This window comes from Cottoperca gobio, chromosome 20, assembly GCF_900634415.1.
Source record: "Cottoperca gobio chromosome 20, fCotGob3.1, whole genome shotgun sequence".
Lineage (NCBI taxonomy): Eukaryota > Metazoa > Chordata > Actinopteri > Perciformes > Bovichtidae > Cottoperca > Cottoperca gobio.
The window spans coordinates 1,167,482-1,173,481 of NC_041374.1; positions in this window are offsets into that span (position 1 = coordinate 1,167,482).

Genomic DNA, 6,000 nt, shown 5'->3' on the forward strand with positions numbered 1-6,000 from the left:
TGAGTAGCTGAGATTCAAAGGTAGCTGGTGTAGAGGAGCTCAATATGAACCCATTTGTCTCTAACCAAAGACAAGAAGCACTGAAAAATACAAACGCATTTAAAAGTCAAATGTCAAATGCATTAGACCTTGTTTCAATGCATTACAAGTTGACTGTGTATTAAGAAAGCACAAAGAAGTAAACAGCCATTAGTCCTTAATTCAATTCTCTCAACTTTCATTGACTAGTTAAAGTAGGCGTTAAGAGAGATGCTGAGAGGTGCTGACTCATGGTTACGTTTCAAAATACAGTTGTTCAGGTGTGACCTTCAGTACCACTCATAGCAACTGTATGAATTCTACACTAAACAACTATTCTACCTCATTCACATCTGAAGAATCTAATTAGCGTAATGCTTGATGAATGAGAAACTCAGCACAAAAGGAAGCCACAGTCAAGGCTGCTTCTCCTCCCACTGTTACCATGGTAGAGCAAGTCAGTGGATAAAAAAAGCTTTATCTTCATATCCAACGAGCAACAAGTTCCTTGAACGCTAAAGAAAAAAGGTTGATTCATTTTCATTTCTACATTTTTCTTTCACTTATGATACAGATACTTTGATTTATTTGGTGGTCAGATTCTGTTTGCTTGTCCAGCCTGGCAGCAGCAACACAAGTCGGGAAAGATGAAGTCGTAAATCACTCGCGCTGGTTTATAGTTTGAGGTACGAGAAGTTCAGTTTCTGATTTCTGAAAAGAGCAAATCACACTATTTTGGGATAGTAGGTAAAGTCCTAAAATGTATAATCCGAGGCCAGAAACTGGGCTTCAGCAACATAACAAAGAGAAAATGTGAGATTTATTCATGAACAATTAGCACACATGTGATCTTACTTGCGGACACAAATTTAGAAGTATAACAGGATTTGTCATTCATTGTGTGTTGAGTCACTGCCAAGGACATCGTGATGATGTCCTCCTGAGCTCCTCCTGCTTCCATGGAAATCATTTAGGCCTATTGATTTCCGCAATGCTGCTGTATAACCTTGTTGCGAGGATGTACAATGTGAGGTGTCATCACAGGGATACTGTAGTAGTAAATATTGTTAGTAGTATAAGTAGTGACAGTTGCATTATAAGTAGTTACAAATATACATTTAATATAAATAATATTTATAAGCTAGTTTTACTCAGTGAAAACTGCCAACATTTAGTCTTTATTAGACGTCAGATAATATTTAACATTCCAGTCTATCTATTTTAGAAAAAGTTTTAAAAAGTGTTTCACACGCTGGCTCCATATATCCATTATTCATGTTCAGGCCTTTAAGATCAACATCAACATCATTGTTAACTGTAAGTTACTCCGAGTCCTGCTGTTAAATACATTTTATTATCATATATGTCAACATGGTAATGCACTGAATTTATATAGTGCTTTTTCAGTCTTGGTGACCACTTACAGCACATTACATAAGCCACCATTCATCCATTTACATTGTTACACTGGTGGCAGAGGCTACCATACAAGGTTTCACCTGCTCATCAGGAGGAATAAGCACACACTCACACACTCACTCACTCACTCACTCACTCACAGAGAGCAGTTTGGGGTTCAGTATCTTTCCCAAGAACACTTCGACATGTACAGTAGACTGCAGGGGTCGGGGATTTATTAGTCCTCTACGTCCTGAGCCACAGCCGCCCCATTAATCTGGGTGTGGCTGTTTCATCATCACGGAGAGAGACACATCACCTGGATGGGTCTGACTGTTTCAGCACCATGGAGAGAGACACATCACCTAGATAGGTCTGACTGTTTCAGCACCATGGAGAGAGACACAGTACCTGGATGGGTCTGACTGTTTCAGCACCATGGAGAGAGACACATCACCTAGATAGGTCTGACTGTTTCAGCACCATGGAGAGAGACACAGTACCTGGATGGGTCTGACTGTTTCAGCACCACGGAGAGAGACACAGTACCTTGGTGGGTCTGACTGTTTCAGCACCATGGAGCGAGACACAGTAAGTGGGTCTGACTGTTTCAACACCATGGAGAGAGACACATTATCTGGATGGGTCTGACTCTTTCAGCACCATGGAGAGAGACACATCACCTGGATGGGTCTGACTGTTTCAGCACCATGGAGAGAGACACATCACCTGGATGGGTCTGACTGTTTCAGCACCATGGAGAGAGACACATCACCTGGATGGGTCTGACTGTTTCAGCACCATGGAGAGAGACACATCACCTGGATGGGTCTGACTGTTTCAGCACCATGGAGAGAGACACATCGCCTGGGTGGGTCTGACTGTTTCAGCACCATAGAGAGAGAGACACATCGCCTGGATGGGTCTGACTGTTGCAGCACCATGGAGAGAGACACAATGTCTGGATGGGTCTGACTGTTTCAGCACCATGGAGAGAGACACATCACCTGGATGGGTCTGACTGTTTCAGCACCATGGAGAGAGACACAGTAAGTGGGTATGACTGTTTCAGCACCATGGAGAGAGACACAGTAAGTGGGTATGACTGTTTCAGCACCATGGAGAGAGACACAGTAAGTGGGTCTGACTGTTTCAGCACCATGGAGAGAGACATAACGAGAAACTGAGTTATACCGTTTTAGACAAAACTGGATTTGTCAAGGGAAAATTGGTGGAATAATATCTATAATATATTAAACATGTGTTGCTTAGAAAGCAAAAACATTTGGAAGACATTTGGGATTGTTATAATGAAGAAGCTTCAGGCAGACGAATAAGATTTCATCCAGCTCAGTGCTCAAGAGGGTCAATTAAAATATTCTATTCGATTTTGTTCTGCTTGTCTATAGGTTGGTTTCGTAAGCATTTTACTGGGATCTGCTGTTCAATAGATGATTAAAAAGGTTAGGGTTACTAACTCTTTTTGAACGCTCATCTACTTTACTTCTCTGGGGAGGCTTCAATGCTGTGTCTGTGGAGTCATACTACCAAAGACTTTGACTTTAAAAAGTACCAAGAGTGCCAGTCTGGAGTTTATACTTCAGATAACCTATTTGCTGTTCTGAGACTTTTAGTCTCTTATAATAATGGATTGCATTCCTATCCGTGGCCCATGTGTAGCTTGGTGCTTGTCTGTGCACTTACACACATGCAACATTGACATATTTAGTTTTCAACAGGAGGCCACGACTGGACATTATGTAGCTTTCTCTCTAACATCTAAATATGTCCTCTCAATATGCTGCTGCTGTGAGTGCATTAGCCATGTTTTTTTCTCTTTGTTATATTCAACCACATACAGCTCTGAGTCACAAGCAATCAATCAGGTTTTGTTGAGGAGAGCCACGTAGATGAACAGAAACTCAGACCACATAGTGTTGACAAGTAGAAACTGGTCAGTTTGACCTTTCGGGCACAGCATGAATACACACTGGAAAATAAAACAACCAAAGACCAACTCAACCTTTAAAGCACGTACACCACTCAATGCATTAGCACTTTAGTCACATTGGATTTATAGTCCCAGAGATTCCTCTTCTAAGAGATTACCTTGTGCCACAATGGACAGAGGACTGCTCTGCATAACAATTATTTACATTATACTAGTAAAAGTTATTGCCCTGGTAGGGATTTGGGATCATCATTCATAGCCCACTTAGAATAATATAATTCACACTGCTTATCATAATGACCGACAGTCTGTATTTACTCTGAATATTGTTGTTTCTTTATGGTGTATTAAACCAATTGCTTATCCTGTATTTAATATGTAAATGGTGAAATCAAAATATTCTAAAGTCTCTTATTACTCAATGAGTCAGCGAAATGTCCATAGTTTAATATGAAAGCAATTAATTTTGACTCATTATCAGGTTAACTCCTGCTAACAGACAGTGCCTCTTCATCGACAGGGGAACCCATTACTGTGAACAAATGGCTGGATGCCCCGGCTCTGCAGCAGAATTATTAAGCCCGTTATATCATTTTGCACCACTGAGTGCAGATGAGAAGCTTCTGTCACAACGTGAGCAGAAATTCACAGGAAAAATTACGCTTGGAATTGTATGTCGTATGCTGCAGCAAGGATTTTCTCATTCCAGAAGTTTAGTTCTTCCAACGCAAATGAACTCATCAATCTCCTGAGTGCTCGGGATTCTCTTCAACGTGCTATATCCACACATAAAAGACACACGTATGCTCGACTCAGGACAATTCAATCGATAATGATTACTCATGATAGACAGCAATAGCTTATAACTTTGGGCGTAACGTGGATATATTCACACAGGTGTTAAAACGCTCTCTATCACTAGAAGCTTTAACTAAATAAATAATTTATACTTGTAATGCGCTCTCAAATTTCACACTTTGTAAGTGAAATAGAAATCCTGCTTGAATAAAAGGTTTAAATGAAGAAAGGGAACATTCGATAACAAGTTGCAATTATGACTAACTTTCTATAACCAACCCTAAAATATTAATTGATTTTTTAAATCAAAAATAAATATGCAAAATAGGTAATGTTTAATGTCCAATGTTTTATATTTCACACGCTTTGTTTTAATGTAATCCTAGTGTTCTTGATGTAACAGTTACTGTCCTGAGAGGTTTGCGTTGTAATGGAATGATTAACTTGCACTTTATGTCTAGATTCTCATTTTGCTTTTACTTTCATGATTTTTGCATTCATATTTAATGAGCTTTGCAGGAGGGAGCCTGAGATGTTCATTGCCAACGACTGCTTCGTTCTGCTACGACTGTAATTGTTTTGCACATGCAGTGTTGGGGAGTAAGTAGTTACATGCAATGGAGGAAGGTAATTCAATTCAACAAAACAAATGCAATCAGTAACTGAGAAAAACAAATGCAATTCAATTACAGTAATTAAAACAAATGTTGGTGATTACAAATGGGTTACATCAGAATATAAAAAGCTTATATGTAGAATATAGCTTTCATTATGTTATACTTTATTTCTGTGCATGCAGCGCTGATACCATGGTTCCAAAATGGAGACCGGACTCTAAGCATTCGATTGACACATTTCAGCCAATCGGAGCTTCCATGCCTTATCTACAGCCATCAATAGCCAATGAGTGTCAACTTGATAAGGAAGTGCCAGCCCCTCTTCTTTTATTTACAGACCGAGCCAATAGCAATCGAGTCTCCCGTTGACTGGCGTATCGGTGTAGCCAATGAAATGCTGAGAATTTTGATATGCGACTTCAATTGTATTTTTTTAACAAATGTTATTTTCTTTTCATCGTATTTATTATATTCAAGTTCAGAAAGAAATACAAAAAAAGCACAAAAATATTACAAAAAATTAGTTTATACTTCACTTAGTCTGTGTCATTACTACTAACAGGGAATATGGGTAAATAATAGTTATTTATGAGAAATAAAAATTATATTTCCCAGCTCTCACCTACCAGCTGTACCATCTTCAGACATCTTTTTCAACAAAACAATTCAGACGGAGTTCATTTTCTTCAAATTCAGTATATTCAGACCACTATTACTCAGTGCCACTTGGAGTGATTCTGAATTCAAGAACAATAAGAGAGTTATCTTTTGAATGAGACCAAAACCATGCATCTGCTGCAAATGGTTGAAGAGCAGCTTCTAATTTACTTTGGGTCTGTCGTTTGTAGGTATTTTCGAGTAAATTCTCCCACACTGTAAGAGGTTAAGTTTATCTTTTAGGACCTCTCAGCCTTATTGTAATAATAAGCCTAGTAATCTGTAACCTATTACATTTCTACAGTAACCTTCCCAACACTTCATAAGATAATACAGAACTTGAAACTTTGTGCAGTTAAACTCCAGTTTTTCTTCGACGTAGTGCTTTCCTCTTATATAACTTGATATTCTCAAGGCTGAACTTTTAAGTCTTTGTATAATGGCCTCATATGGCCCCCCACCTGATCTCTACACCTGCATCCAGTGCTGTCGATTCCTTAATGTGACAGCACTGTACCCTCCAGCCATTTCATACGCAGTCTCTGAAAGTGATGCATGTGA